General features: G+C 46.5%; 1 protein-coding gene across 6 annotated transcripts in view; it reads left to right on the forward strand.

Moving 5' to 3' along the window:
• Positions 1-15633, forward strand: part of LOC144162335 (microtubule-associated serine/threonine-protein kinase 3-like) — a gene marked incomplete at its 3' end in the record, with an annotated part of 489334 nt that overhangs the window by 44492 nt on the left and 429209 nt on the right.

The following is a 15633-nucleotide window of genomic DNA, read 5'->3' on the forward strand; positions in this document are numbered from 1 at the left end:
CTCCTCATTTTTTTTGCTCCTCCCCCCGATCTTTCCTTCGCCTTCCTCTCCCACTGTCCCTGTTACCCTTCCCAATCACATCATAGTCCATAACTATAACCATAACATAATCATCATTACTCCCCCTCATATTCCACACTACAAGCGTAGCTTTCCCCGTACTCTTGCTCTCACCCATCCCCAGTGGCTCAACAAGAAACAGACCAAGAGAGAAAGATATATATATATATATATATATATATATATATATATATATATATATATATATATATATATATATATATATATATATATATATATATATATATATATATAGAGAGAGAGAGAGAGAGAGAGAGAGAGAGAGAGAGAGAGAGAGAGAGAGAGAGAGATTGAGAACAACCGAAATTTTCGAGTTTAGGCCGAGCAAAGAATTTTGTCTCTGAACCGGTCGTTCAAACAACGCGCCAGGATACCGCCGGGGCGCCCTAAACTAAGCTTAGAGGCGCCCTCCTTCGGCGGTAACAAAACTGTCGAATCGATGACAGACTTCAGCACGCGCCGCCACGCGGCGCTGGGCGTCTGGAGGCTCTTTTTTTTTTACCAGTCAGGCGCAGAGTCAGTACTGTTTTGACCGGTACAAGTGTGCGAGTTTGCTAACAGGGTTATTTTCATCTTCACATCGCACAAATACCGGAACAAAGGGAACACTGGACAAGCACTTGTCTAGTGTTATCCTCCCCTTTGTCTCGTTCATTTATTGTTTATTATCAATTGTTTATTATTTATTGTTTATTATCAATTGTTTCCGAATCGAATAAAGTTAACAGATCTAGACCAGTTACTCTGAGTTTCGAAAATATCGAAGTATAATTGGAAAAGCTCCGTCAGCCTCCGTCAGATTAAAAATACCACTTTTATGACCAACAAATCCAGCAGAAATCTTTTTGCGGTCAGAGCATTGCGAAGTATGAGAAAAATGGTGAAGTTTGTAAAAATTACTTCAACCAGAAAAAAAAAAATTATTACGGTCAAAATAAATTCCGCGATTCCGGGCGGCCCTGATAATTCAGGGCAGTCGCCCGAATTCGAACTGAAAAGGGCCACTTGGCAGTTTCTTCGAGTATTAACCGCGTTTCGCTTGGAAATATAAATATAATATCTAGGCTACTGATTTTCACGAAACCATGGTTTTAATTCAATGACCTTCAACCTTCTGAAGAAGTGCGTCTAGGGTGAATAGTAGAGATAAATGCTTTAGTGTACGAGAGACTGCATTGTCCACCGCAGTGGAGGAAAAAAAAAACTATGGTTACCGAAGAAATGAGAATTCATTTTTGTTTTAAGTAGTCGAGGGCCAATATTCGAAAATTCGCCTATTTCGCGAATAGACCTTGCTATCCTATTCAAGTGCAGCGCAGCTTTTTTTGTTCGAAGAATTGGAAGAGTTCCATCATACGAGCAACAGAATAGAAGATGGCTTTGCCGCACGACACGAAAACTTCCCAGCTTCACCGCACAGCAAGCGCTTTTGGGTTGGCTTTCCCGCACAAAGCCAAAGCTTTGCAAGAAAGCCTAACACACGCAAGCCTCGCGCGAAACAAGAGTATGCAAACTTGGCGCATGTTAGCTGCAGTGGGACATCTCTTGCACAAAAGTTATAACTTGAAAAAAATATTTTCTGACAACGAAGTGGCAGGAGTGAGAAATGAAATGTTATTGCTAGTTGGCTTGCGCAGCATGCCTAGTCTTTTTTTTTTTTTGTTTCAATGCCGGAGAGACCAGTCAAATATAGTTCCTGAAATTCACAGCATGTTTGAGAACCCCCATTTCTTGGCGGCACTGTAACGCCAAATTTTTGTTTCACTGTTTCACCCCCTTGTCTAAATATTTTACTTTTTTTGCATCAAGCACAGGTACGTGACCACTCAGATGTGTTGAATCCCGACAGCCTAAGTCATCCTTTTTTTTGTAGGTATGTTTTATATGCTCTATACGCAATAAGATACTCAATGCAAAATATAATACTGGTATTCTAATATATAGGGTTCGATACGGACTTCTCACTATTCGCATTAAAAATATATCCGATTCCATTTGCAGTCAGTTTTTACTATTCATATTCAATTCGCAGTCCCAAATTTGATATTCGCATACCTATAATACCCCTGTATGTGCATAGATTTTGCAGCATATGCGGGAGACATTGCACTGACCATGTTTGGAATTCCCGGTCACTTCGCACGACCTTGCGCTCCACAGCCCCTCACACTATACAGAAACTAAAGAAGCTGCTTGTTTGCATTACACGCATCTACACAGTAATCGAAAACATTCAGTCGCATGGTTCAAATCAGTTCAGTGAATTTAAAGAACGCAAGAAATAACAATGCAAGACTCACCGACAAAAATCTTCCCGGGCGCTGCGCGTAGAGCCATCTACGTTCGTTTCTTCGCTTCGGAAATATCGACGCGCCTCCGCACTTGCACCGCATCTCGACAGATGGCGCCACCAGTGCAACTCCGCTTTGCACGCTCTGAGCGGAAAAGCCCGCCGTCACCGTCAGACTCCAAGCGTCGTCTGCTATGCGGAGCCGAAAACCTCGAGAGCGCCCGGGGTCAGTTACCCGACGACGCCCCTTCAAAAATTCATCGCAAACGTACCGCGATTCGTATCTCGCGAAGTCGCGTGCTCTGGACACGAGGTTTCCCTCTTTTCGCGGGAAAAAGAAACCGAAATGTCCGCTTCCGGGAAAGGGCCGGGAAGGATAGACCAGAAAGCTGGAAGATTAGGTTCCTCGATTAAAAGAGATTCAGATAGAACATATGCGCGAAGGGCTGCTATTTACGCAAATACTTTTAGTTTTATGAACTGCGCAACTACGGTTAACCCAAGTAACGAGAAGACTTGCAAGTATAGCTCTTCTTTAATTACTTTAACAGGGCGATTGTAACCAATGGAGTTTAAAACGAGATCTGCGTAAAGCTTCAGCGCTATCTTAGAAAGCACACAGGAGAAAACATCTTATACCGTCAGATAAAACCACGTTTCGAGTCCCCACCAAACCCGCCGCGGTGGCCCAGTGGCTATGACGTTGTGCTGCTGAGCCGAAGGACGCGGGTTCGATTCCCGGCCGCGGCGGCCGCTCTTCTGATGGAGGTGAAAAGCGACAACACCCGTGTGTTCGATATTTCGGCGCGCGTTAAAGATCCCGAAGTGGTCAACATTAATCCGGAGCCCTCCACTACTGCGAGCCTGATCGCCTGTGTAGCGTCGACGCGTTAAACCTCTAAATCAATCGAATTCCCCCGAACAACGGCTATTCTCCAATTAGTAGATTAAATGCTAAGACTCTTCCCCCATAAATATTTTTTTTAGAACAGCCGTCAATGGCAGAAGCTGAAGCTGTTTCAGCGGCTTCACTACCGAACTGATTCCCCCGAACAACGGCTATTTTCCAATTAGTAGATTAAATGCTAAGACTCTTCCCCCATAAGTATTTCTTTTAGAACAGCCGTCAATGGCAGAAGCTGAAGCTGTTTCAGCGGCTTCACTACCGAACTGCACCGAACCGCAACTTGATTATCATCCAGTCAGCACGTCGGATAATTTCAATCGATTATTTTAATGCAAACAACACCACAGAAGCAGGCCGGGGTTCGAACATACGCTCACAGGCGGCGCCACCACTCCGCGTCGTCTGCCGCCGTTGACTCGACGGCGCCCGCTTGGGTTGTTGACAGTTCGTTGAAAACGGCGCCATTCAACTCCCGCGCAAAAACAAAAGCCCGTCTCATCTGAACGTTGGCGGCATTCCCAGGAATCTGTGTAGGGGTTGCCGGTACCGCAGGAGATGGTGGCAGAGGTGGGGGGAACGGGCATCTAAATGAGTCTTCCAGGAAAAAAGGCGTCGCTCAATACGCGCATCGGTCTTCTATACCACAGTTCGCAGCGCTCGTTTTGCTCCTACAGGCGACGGGCATACCGAAAAGGTCGCACGCATCGGCGTTCCAAGAGTTTTTGGCAGCGAACAAGCGCGATGTGAACGAATTCGGGGCGTGGGCGGGCCCTCGTACGCTGCAAAGTTTGGAGCCGGAGTAGAAGGGGAGGGGGGGTCCAATTTTCAAACTCGGCGACCGTAGGCGGCAGCAAAACTACGGGACTCTCAATCGCTTTTCCGAAGCACTATAAGTGAAGTGACGCATGGCTTCCAGGAAGTACAACGGCCTCTTTTATTTGCCTGGCCAGAACAGTTTTCAGCAGTTTCTAGGAGGTCCAAAACTGTTCTATGGAAAAAAATAATAGGAGAGGGGGAGTGGATATTGTGCGGCAGTCGGTATTTTACTACTTTTTTCCGCCAAAAAAAGAACTACTATACAGTGAGAGCTCGTTAATTCGACACCCGTTAATTCGGAAATGCTGATAATTCGGACGGCTCTATTGGTCCCGGCCAAAGCGCATGTTAGTCTAGGGTACCAAACCTTCGTTATTTCGTCAGAATTCGGCCCCGCACCGCTTAATTCGGACAAATGCTGACGGCTGCCGCTGCGCAAAAGTGTGGTAATTATCAGCACTGGAGCCACTGGAGTGAAACAGAAACCTGAGAGGCATCGCCATCGTCATCAACCACGATTCTGACGAAGAGTCATGCGAGGAGGTGCAGCCGCGACTTCATCGCACCTCACGAGAATACTCGGAGGCGCTTTTCATATTGGAGAACGTTTGCCTGAGCAGTTCCGACAGTTTGTGAGCTGTTGGCCACATGGAAGAGTTAAGAAAAATTGTAATGTCAGCCGGAATCTGCGCGAAAAAGCAGACGACTATTACAAAATACTTCAGCAAATAAAGGTATGCTTCTCCAACGTGATTTTAATGTTGTTTTTCCTATTCATTCATTAATTTGGCATTCGGATAATTCGGACATTTTTCCCTGTCCCCTGAGATCCGAATTAACGAGCTTTTACTGTACTACTGTCTACCATCTACTCTAATATCTATTACATAATATACCTAATATCGAGTAACACTATATAATACCTCTATCTCCTGTGTGGTACTATCTACTATAAAAAATACGGGGCTCCTTAGCAGTCAGAAATGACAAATAAAACAGCCCTCAAGTTTTTAAGCACGGGACGACAGACCAATATCTAGTACACAGAAGTGACGCAACGTCTGCAAGTGCACGGGCGCCAGAGCGTGCCAAACTATTGAAACTGATACGGGATATTGAGTAGATAAGGATACACATTGCATTGGCTCGTGCGATAACAAACAAAAAACGCTTAAAAAACGGCGATGTCGAAAGGTGAGACCAAATCAAACACAAAAACAAAACATGCCAGCTGGAGTTGCTGCAACCTGCAAACACAAGAAAAACAAATGATAAAAGAAACGACGCGCGCTTTGCGAGGCAGCGGCGCCTGAGCCGTGCGGACACAGGAAAATTGAATTGGACTTAACTAAATTCCCTTCCAGTTCTCCTTAGCGGATCGGGAAGGAATCGGAGGGTGAGAGAGTGTAAACAGTTACACGACAAGGGCAGCAGAAGATATTCGTCCTTCGACGACATTTGCCGCGAAGGTAGCAGATACGCCGTCAATTTTATTTTACGAGTTGTACGAATAACTTTCGGTGCATGGCCGCTACAATAGAACCACTCGCACACCTGAGCGCGTAAAACTCACAACAGAGGTCAGGGAACCGCTTTCAACGTCATCATCATCATAATCATATCTACGTTCACTGCAGGGCAAAGGCCTCTCCCATGGATCTCCAATTATCCCGGTCCTGTGCTAACTGCGACATATTTATCCCCGCAAACTTCTTATCTCACCTGCCCATCTAACTTTCTGCCGCCCATTGCCACGCTTGCCTTCTCTAGGGACCCGCCGCGGTGGCTCAGTGGCTAAGGCGTTGCGCTACTGAGCACGAGGTCGCGGGTTCGATTCCCGGCCGCGGCGGCCGCTTTTCTGATGGAGGCGAAAAGCAAAAACGCCCGTGTGTACGAGATTTCGGCGCACGATAAAGATCCCCAGGTGGTCAAAATTAATCCGGAGCCCTCCACTACGGCGCACCTCATCGCCTGCATTGCGTCGGCGCGTTAAACCCTACAATCAATCAATCAATCCTTCTCTAGGGATCCACTCTGTTACTATTAATGACCAACGGTTATCTCGCCTTCGCAATACATGCCCTGCCCACGTCCATTTCTTCTTCTTAATTTCTACTAATATGTCCTTAACGCGCGTTTGTTCCCTGACCCACTCCGCTCTCTTTTGTTTCTTAATGTTACACCTATCATCTTCTGTTCCATTGCCCGCTGAGTCGTCCTCAATTTAAGTTGAACCCCCCCCCCCCCCCTCAAGATTCTGCCCCGTAGGTGAGTACCGGTAAGATGCAGCTGTCATACACTTTATTCTTCAGGGACAATGGTAGGCTGCCAGCTTCAATGTATTCAATGTATTCAAAGCTTTCAATCTATTCCAGGTTAAATACTGCCACGACCATGAATAAATCACACAAGAACTGCTCGCGCGGATATAACAAGAACGGTGTGCGCACGGCTTGCGTCCTCCAAATGCGAGTTTCGTCTGCTACAAGAAAGAAAGCAAAAAAGGAAGACATACAAAAGAGGGCCAGATCAAAGGGTCACATGCGACGGTTAGACGAGCCGCAACAAAGCGCCCACCCTTAGCGACGTACTGCAACCCCGTCGGCTCGCAACGAGCGCACGCAGTCTTATACGGCCGACGACCTTACACTGTCTCGCCCGTGCTCAACCGCGCGGCCAGCACGAACCGTTCAGCCTTGAGCAAGACCTCGTGGGGGAAAAAAAAGGTCAAATTAAGCGACTCCATTTCAGAATTCCGAGTACAATTTCAAAACAAATTGGGTAAGAACCTATTTTGCCCGACTAGAAAACAAATTTGTGTCGGAAGCTATTTAAAACTGTCTACGGGGGAAGCGACTCGGAGAAGGAAAAGAAAAGAAAAAAAAGGAAGGCTTGCCTGCTTGTAGAGAGGCAAACGAACTCCGTTCAGTACGCGGCAGCGCAGCGTTGAAGGACGCAATGGGTGGTTGACTGCTACCGTGACGTCAGAGGCAAGCGCCGCGCAAATAGACTCGCTTACATTTTCTTAGCTTTCTCAAGATACTCAGGATTTTCTATCCCCGCGATTCGCGGTCCCGAGAGGAGAATCAGCCTTACAAGAAAGAGGAGAGGAGAGTGTGGCGACTCGCAGACAGCGAGGCGGCCTATGACGTCATCACTCGCACCCCGCTGTTTTCTTGATATTTTTTATGCGTGGGTTCCCATGGTGCGGCCGCAAAGAAAATTTCCAGCCATAAGAGGAAGTTCCTCGGGGCAAATGAGTCATGCTTTTTAGGCGAAGCCCGGCAATCCTTAAAGGGACGGACAACCGATTTTTGTCGTGTATACGTTCTCTCATCATACGATGGCTTTCATAGCTCATATGAAAGCCATCGTTTCATATAGCCCGGTAACCACAAGCAATTTATAAACAAATTGGCGGAAATAATTTTAATTTGGCAGCAAACTTTCTTAAATCGGAAGGGTGGCGGTTCGCAGTGTCGAAACCTGACACTACAATATGTGCCTCGGTCACATGACCAGCAAACCTAGCTCCTACTGTAACTGCTAAAACGTTTATTCACTTATTGAAATCCTTTTAGTACAAGTATTTGTACAAGGTTAAATTGTATATGTATTTTTAAGACACGCCACCCGCCGCCGCTGGGTTGCTCTCAGTGTGGCTAACTGAGCCTCCATGCCCAGAATCAATGGCAGCGTTTAGTAAACAGACCCAGTAAAGGAGCTTTGGCGATTCTGCCTGAGTCAGGGGCGTTTGTTCTGCCGACATATTAGACAGATTTAGTTGGGCGCGCGCTCCGGACGAGCGTACGCCCCGGCGGGGCGGCTCGCGACTGCGCATGCGCAGTACGCTACGTAAACGCCCCGGCGATGCGGTGCTACGCACGCAACGGCTGGGAGCGTATACGCTCCGGGGCGCTTGCGGGGCGCTGCGGACCTGCTGGGAGGCCCCTTGCTTTCAAGATGGCTGCTGCCTCGGCGGTGTCGGCGGCCGGTCGTGGCAGGTGGTTCCCCGACTGAAAACGCGGACCGTCGCGTGTTTTTCTCGTTAGGCGACAACGTTTCAGTTCCAACGGGCATGCAGACCAGAAATGAGCGACCAAGGACAACCTGGATGGCTCCCGAAGCGGGCGGCGGTGTTTGTGTGCGTGTCGCGGCGGTGGAATGCGCGCAGTGTTGGAGCAGATCGGCGGCCTCCATTTAGGGAATTCAAGAATTTTCGCCTGCGCCGTCGTCGCGCCCTCGGGTGCGAGCCGAGGACGTTGCGCTACCGTGTGAAACGTGAAGGATTTGTAGTTGGACTCCACGAATAAGAGGAAGTGAGTAATAGGAACGCATCGTGTATCTTATTGAGTTGCTACACCCGGGTGAAGTGTATCACCAAACCGCCGTGCCAGCCTACCCGCTGTTTCATTTTGCGTGTCGCATTAGCGTTGCATGCCATGCTCAGTTGTATTTGTCGCATGGTCCTGCCATATTTCAGAGCTGAATAAAGTGAGTATCCCGAGCACTGCGTGTTGCTTCAAAACTTCGGCGTCGCGCGGTTGAGCAAAACAATCGCGACGGGTGTATCATATTTTTCCTTAATACTGCATCAAGGTAAGAGGGTATTTTTTATCGTACTTGCAAGATTTTTACAGTCGAAACCAGCATTAACGCATTGAAAAAAAAAAAAAAAAGAAACGCCGTCCAGCTACAGTTTGCCTTGGTTAGCCACGTAAAAAAGTTAAATTTGGGTACTTTGCGTTGGGTTCAACAGGTGGCGCCGCAAGGTTAAATTTGGGTACTTCGCTTTGGGTTCAACAGGTGGCGCCACAAGCGTTAGCGCACGCTACGAAAAACGCTGTACTAAAACTATCCATGGGCGCGTCGCGACGAGCGTACGCTCCGCTTTACGCCCAGCAATACGCTAACGCCAGGAACGCCCAACTAAATCTGTCTATTCGATTTCAGTTTCGGAATACGCCAGCGGCAGCTTAAAAAAAAAAAAAAAGACGTGCCCGGGGAGAATCGAACTTCCGACCTCCACAATACCTGCCGTCCATCCCAACAATTGCTCCTTCGTGAAAAATAAACTAGTGAATTAAAAAAAAAACACACACAAATGAATAAGAAAGCCTGCGATTCACACATTTTTTAGCTGGGAAAAAGTTTTCAAATATTGCTGTTCATCTCGCATACATACAAAAGTGTGTTGCCGCGCTACTGTATGTCATGGTTGCCAGCATTATTTTTGGGAGGACAGATACGGCTCGTAGATCTAAAAATTTCGATTTAAAAATTTCTAGCATCAGCAAAACCGCCTCTCTTCAAGGTGATTTAAGTGATGCTCTTTCATTTGGGATGGAGGATATATACTCGACAAAAATCGGTTGTCTGTCCCTTTAAACTTCGTCACGCCTGCAACGTATTTGCGATCCCGTCTTCGTTTTCGTTTCGCCGTCTTTTGGCGCGAGTTACTTCTGCCGGTTCGTATACTGCTACACCACCCACCGCGGTGGCTCAGTAGCTAAGGCGTTGTGCTGCTGAGCACGAGAACGCGGGTTCGATTCCCGGCCGCAGCGGCCCCTTTTGGAGGCGAAAAGCAAAAAAACGCCCGTGTGTGCGAGATTTCGGTGTACGTTAAAGATCCCAAGGTGGTCAAAATTATCCCGGAGCCCTCCACTACGGCGCACCTCATCGCCTGCGTTGCGTCGGCGCGTTAAACCCTACCACGGCCGCTCGATTCCATCGGGTGACCGCTGATTCCACAGGGTGACGGCCGCTCGATCGAGCAGCCGTCACCCCACAATCAATCAAATCTACTGCTGCACCTTGTTTTAATCTCTTTCTTCGCTTTCGTTTTTTGCGGCGCCAGTTGTGTCAGCAAGCAGACTGGTAACACACGCCGTAGCCTCCCTAAGGAATCAGGTTCTGCGCGCCTGTTGTGAACCTGTTGCGCTCACGTGCCATTACGTGAACGTGTTACGGGGCACGCACTATTGGGCAACTTTTGCGTTCCCAATTCACACTGTTGCGGATTTTGTGCAAGGGGCCCATTAGTCTCCCGAGGCTCCCCATTGCGTCCGTTTCAGCAACATCGACCCCTTTTGTTGCTGAGCACGAGGACGCGAGTTCGATTCCCGGCCGCGGCGGCCGATTTTCTGGAGGAGGCGAAAAGCGAAAACGCCCGTGTGTTCGATATTTCGGCGCGCGTTTAAGATCCCTAGGTGGTCAAAATTAATCCGGAGCCCGCCACCACGGCGCGACTCATCGCCTGCGTTGCGTCCGCGCGTAAAACTTCAATCAATCAATCAATCAATCAATCAATCAATCAATCAATCAATCAATCAATCAATCAATCAATCAATCAATCAATCAATCAATCAATCAATCAATCAATCAATCAATCAATCAATCAATCAATCAATCAATCAATCAATCAATCAATCAATCAATCAATCAATCAATCAATCAATCAATCAATCAATCAATCAATCAATCAATCAATCAATCAATCAATCAATCAATCAATCAATCAATCAATCAATCAATCAATCAATCAATCAATCAATCAATCAATCAATCAATCAATCAATCAATCAATCAATCAATCAATCAATCAATCAATCAATCAATCAATCAATCAATCAATCAATCAATCAATCAATCAATCAATCAATCAATCAATCAATCAATCAATCAATCAATCAATCAATCAATCAATCAATCAATCAATCAATCAATCAATCAATCAATCAATCAATCAATCAATCAATCAATCAATCAATCAATCAATCAATCAATCAATCAATCAATCAATCAATCAATCAATCAATCAATCAATCAATCAATCAATCAATCAATCAATCAATCAATCAATCAATCAATCAATCAATCAATCAATCAATCAATCAATCAATCAATCAATCAATCAATCAATCAATCAATCAATCAATCAATCAATCAATCAATCAACCCTTTATGTTCTGGCAGGCAACAAGAGGAACGACAGGCTGGAGTTAGCTAACGCGACCTTCGCGGCGGCTAGAAAGCAAAGCAGCGCTGGCAAGGCGTGCGCGAACCGCCGTCTTGCGCAGTGCCGAGCTTCAAGACTGCAAGCGAGAGAAACGAGATAGACGTACCTTCAGTTATTTTTCGTTTGCTGAAATCACTGGTTGAACGAAGTGGATCGAATGACCAATTGACAGACAGATTGGACTTACTGCTTCTATGTAATCAGCGGACTGAAGTTATCTATAATTAATATTCAAATACGACGTTTCACCAACTCTTTGCAATACTTTGTTGGCGCTCGCCGATCTGTCGGTAGGTTTGTGAGACGTCGCACATAAAAGCGGTGCAAAGGATTAGGCTCACGTGAAGTAATCATTTACCGGCATTACGGATAGATCGAAGCTACGAGGGAGTTGTCTTGGAAGTCTTGATTCGCGTACGACTGAACTCGGCTTACACCAACAGTCACCTTGTTCGCCTCGGACTGGTGGCCAACCCGTGCTGCGACAACTGCTATTCTGTAGAAACCGTTCAACATATCAAAGCAAAGCTTTACTACTTTCGTCCAGCAATTTCATACAGGATGCGCAAATGACCTTTTGAACCCCCGGCGACACACCCCTCGAAGCGCATCGCGTGATTCGCCGGGCCCGCTGTTGGCGCCTGCGGCCGCCGACAGCGGTCGCCACCGCCGCTACCGCCGCTGCGCGAAGCGACTAAAACCTGACTGGAACACGGACGTTGTTGCCAGCATACTGTACAAACGCGTGCTGGCAACACTGCTTTGTCCTGACCGCAACCGACGCTGAACGCTGCCCCTCACGGCTACGCTGGCAACACGTGCAACGCGCACTGAACAACGTCCGTGTTGCGGTCAGGTTTTAGTCGCTTCGCTCAGCCTCCCTCCCTGTTCTGTGGCTCAGCTGTGCTGCATATCACCAACAGGACGCGTCTGCCGAGCTACAGTGAATCAGTAGCCCAGCTTTATTTGGAAGCTCCTGCAATGTGTCCTTCTTGCTGGTTGCTTTCTTCAAATTGCTGCTGAGTGTTTTCCGTGCGATCCTTGTGTGAAGTTGGCTCACCGTGGTGCATTTGGTGCAGCACCACCACCCGTTTGTGCCAAGGAATCTGAGAGTGGAAGGCGAGCGTTACGCTTCCAGCAAGCTTTCGACATTGGTGCCTGTGCTGCTTCGTGCATTGCCCGGCGTGCTTCCGGCCGTCACTTTTATCTCATAGTTGTGATGGAATATGCCTAGCAGTAGTGACTAATAACTCAGAACTTCTAGATAATCTAGTGTGCTTCAACATGGTTTTACATTCTACTAGAGCGTGCAAGCTCCGCTTCAGATGTTCCTGTGGGATCTGTAGTCGCATATTTTGACGTGTGTCGGTATATGTATGTTCCGTTCAGAAGAATTTATTGAGCATGTAGTCTTAAGTTTGTGCGAAGGGCGAACAACGAAACGCACAATGCTTTTTAACTGTACATAGAAGCTCTAGTTACAGCTGTGACCTGTGCTACCCACTTATGATGCCTGCTTCGCTTATATTTATGTCAGCAAGGCAGGTACAGACTGCTTCCAAATAATTGCCACATATACAGCAGAAAAGTGCCGCACTGTTTTGTGCTTGCATTCGGCGTTAGGATAGGATGATGTGCTGTTTTATGCCCAATTTGGCCTTTGGGTGAAAATCTGTTTTATACCCAAGCACCCCAGATTTTCTGTTTCTACTAGTGGAACAGCTGCACCATAGCCACTTTTACCTTCCAACCACTCTTCAAGAGCTCATTGGTACGTGCATCAGTTCTGGGTGCGAAGACCACAAGGACATTGAACAGACAGAACGGGCGCTACTTGCAACTGATTTATTTAGGGTATGTCGATCAGGTATAAGAAGCATAAAAAAAGGTCACAGGCAAGAGCACATTCCTTGGAGTAGATTGATAAAGAGGGGGCTCACTCACAAATTGTTCTTTCATTTGATACAAAACGTTTGTTACATTATGTGCCATTGCATCCGTGCTTTCTTCCACTATTTTTCTTTTTGTCAACTTGGGTGCACAATTACAATGTTGCACTCAAATGGCCTGTGTAATTTTCTACCAAAGGTGCACATTTTCAAGGGGTCCCTGATACATCAGCTGATTTGGCCAATGAAAGCTTTATGTCAAGTCAAAGGTGTCTCATCGCACAACTAACAAGGGGCTTAGCATGCTTCTTACCACAAATTTTGTGCACCTTTCCTTGTGTTGTTGTTGTACAAAGCATGGCGCACTTTAAAGGTACCGAAAACACAGTCGTAAGATTTCATCTGGAGGCGACCTTTTTAAAGTTGTGCACATTTCGGTGTGACCTTGGTATGACCGTGGGAAAAGTTTTATTTCAAAAATGGTCTGCAGTAGCCGTTGGTGACACAGCTTTTGCCTTATAAGAGTCAGCCAAGATGTTTAGAGGACTACACAACAGATAACGTTTCCACCTGCACTATTTTTATGCGGGAGCACTAGGTTCCCCACTTTGTAGTGTTGTGCCCGCTGTTGAGTGAAGCCTGTCAGTCAAGCCTGTGTGTGCCCTGAATAGTGGCGCATGCTCTTTCAGGGATTGGCAAGGACAGGGTACTGTTATAGTGTGGAGGCACCAGGAGCAGGGTCCATCTGGACCCACTTAGTGAGTGCTGTAGCTGCACAGGATGCGCAGCGGACGATAGTACGGAGAGACGGTTAGCATTATATATATATATACATTAAGACAAACTCGAGGGGACGGCGAAAATTTGTATTACCAGAAATTCGTCTTAAGCGTACGTTATTGCGTTGTGGATGTTACAAGTGAACAAAAGTGTTGTTCATCTTAATCATGGCACATGGAGTTCATCTTAAGCGGACTCTGGTACTTGTAGAGGTGTGAAGCCTTGGGAAAAAGGAGCTGAGCATGGCCAGTGGTCAATTTACTACGACAGCAAAGAGGGCAGCCACCAACTTGGAGGGGCGGAAAAAGCGGGGAGCCCCAGCTCGGGGAATCAACATGGCTTTGTGAGAGAGGCACAGTTTTCTTACAATATATATATCCGGATTCTGGCCTGTGTGGCTTTATTGCCTCATGCTTGTGCAGTGTATTGGCCCCACAGGCTCCACTAGCGGAAGGACAGGCCAACTATTTCAACTGATATCGAAGCTCAGTGTCACACACAGTCGTACTGAACAAAAAACAAATCAGAACGATGACCAAGCTGTGCTTCCTCCACTCAAGCGCTCCTACTTGCACTTCCTGTAGTCAAATGACTTCCAAACTCTTCTTTATAATGGAGGATATGTAGTTCACAGAAAACAATGAAAATGAAGCGCCGACTGCGCATGCTACATCAGATTGCGGAAACACAAACATTGTCTTCCAAAGGAATTAGATGCACTACTCCTGCGATATTCCTTTTTGCTAGAAGTGTACAATGATAAAATTCGGTACTGCAAATCACGTGCAAGTAGAAAAAGTAACTGCAAATATAATAAGTTATGTTCGAATATGAATAACATTGGTTTAGTGTAACAGCTTTGAAAGCTGAGGTCAAAGATAACTTGGGCAATCACGACCTAACACGAGAGTGTGTGCACTGATTAGAAAATGGTACAAAAAAAAAAGGTGAAGAAAAGACAGCGGAGCAGTGAACAAAATTTGGCACACATGGATGTGGTTCTTCAACATGCTGTGAATAGCAGTATATATTTGACTGGATGCAGTCCTTCCAGTCATTCAAAAGAGGCCCTTGCTATGCATGCCTACTAGGACCACGATGTTACTGCAGGCATGGCCAACAAGTAATAACTCAATGTCTTGCTCATGCCGTTCCCTTGAGTAGATGGTTCTTCCCAGCTCATAAACTCTGTACTGGTAACATTCCACTTCATCTAATGTACACCAGAGTGAACAAATTGGCTTTGGGCAAGGTTTTGCATGCATTAGGCTTTCTTGCATGGCGTAGGTGTCGTGCAATAAAGCCGACCTAAGCAGGCGTGTCTTGCGGTAACCCACTGTAGCTGCCCAGCAACTAGGATGTTTTGCTGCCATCATCGAAGACGTGGGTTCAATCCCAGCTGTGGCAGCCATTTTTCTGGCAGAGGTTGAAAAGAAAACCTCTGTATAGAGACTTTGTTGCACATTTCAAGGCACCCAAGTGGTCCAACTTGATCCATAGCTCCTAATGTGGTGTCCTTCAAGAAGCATGTGCAGCTTCGGCTTGTAAAACGAAGCCCCCTCCCTCCCTCCTGCAAAAAGGATGCGTATTTCAGCTGTTGAGGTCACTTAACTACATTAGACTAATAGAGCACCTTTACTTTCAGATTTTGTATTGACTTAGAAATTTGGTGCTCCCTTGACAGACCGGTGTTTTATCGCAGCCCTTCAGGATTTAGGGTATTTCTATCAACAGTGAGCAAACCATGGTCTACACCAGATATTGCCATTTCAGGCAAGAGCAGACAGGTAGATAATGCTATTGGTCGCAGTGAAAAGTTGTGCCACCTCTAAACATTTTGGTCAAGTTGTCA

The sequence above is a fragment of the Haemaphysalis longicornis genome, unplaced genomic scaffold (genome assembly GCF_048455015.1).
Source record: "Haemaphysalis longicornis isolate Haplotype H1 unplaced genomic scaffold, Haemaphysalis longicornis Haplotype H1 scaffold_12, whole genome shotgun sequence".
In the NCBI taxonomy this organism is placed as follows: domain Eukaryota; kingdom Metazoa; phylum Arthropoda; class Arachnida; order Ixodida; family Ixodidae; genus Haemaphysalis; species Haemaphysalis longicornis.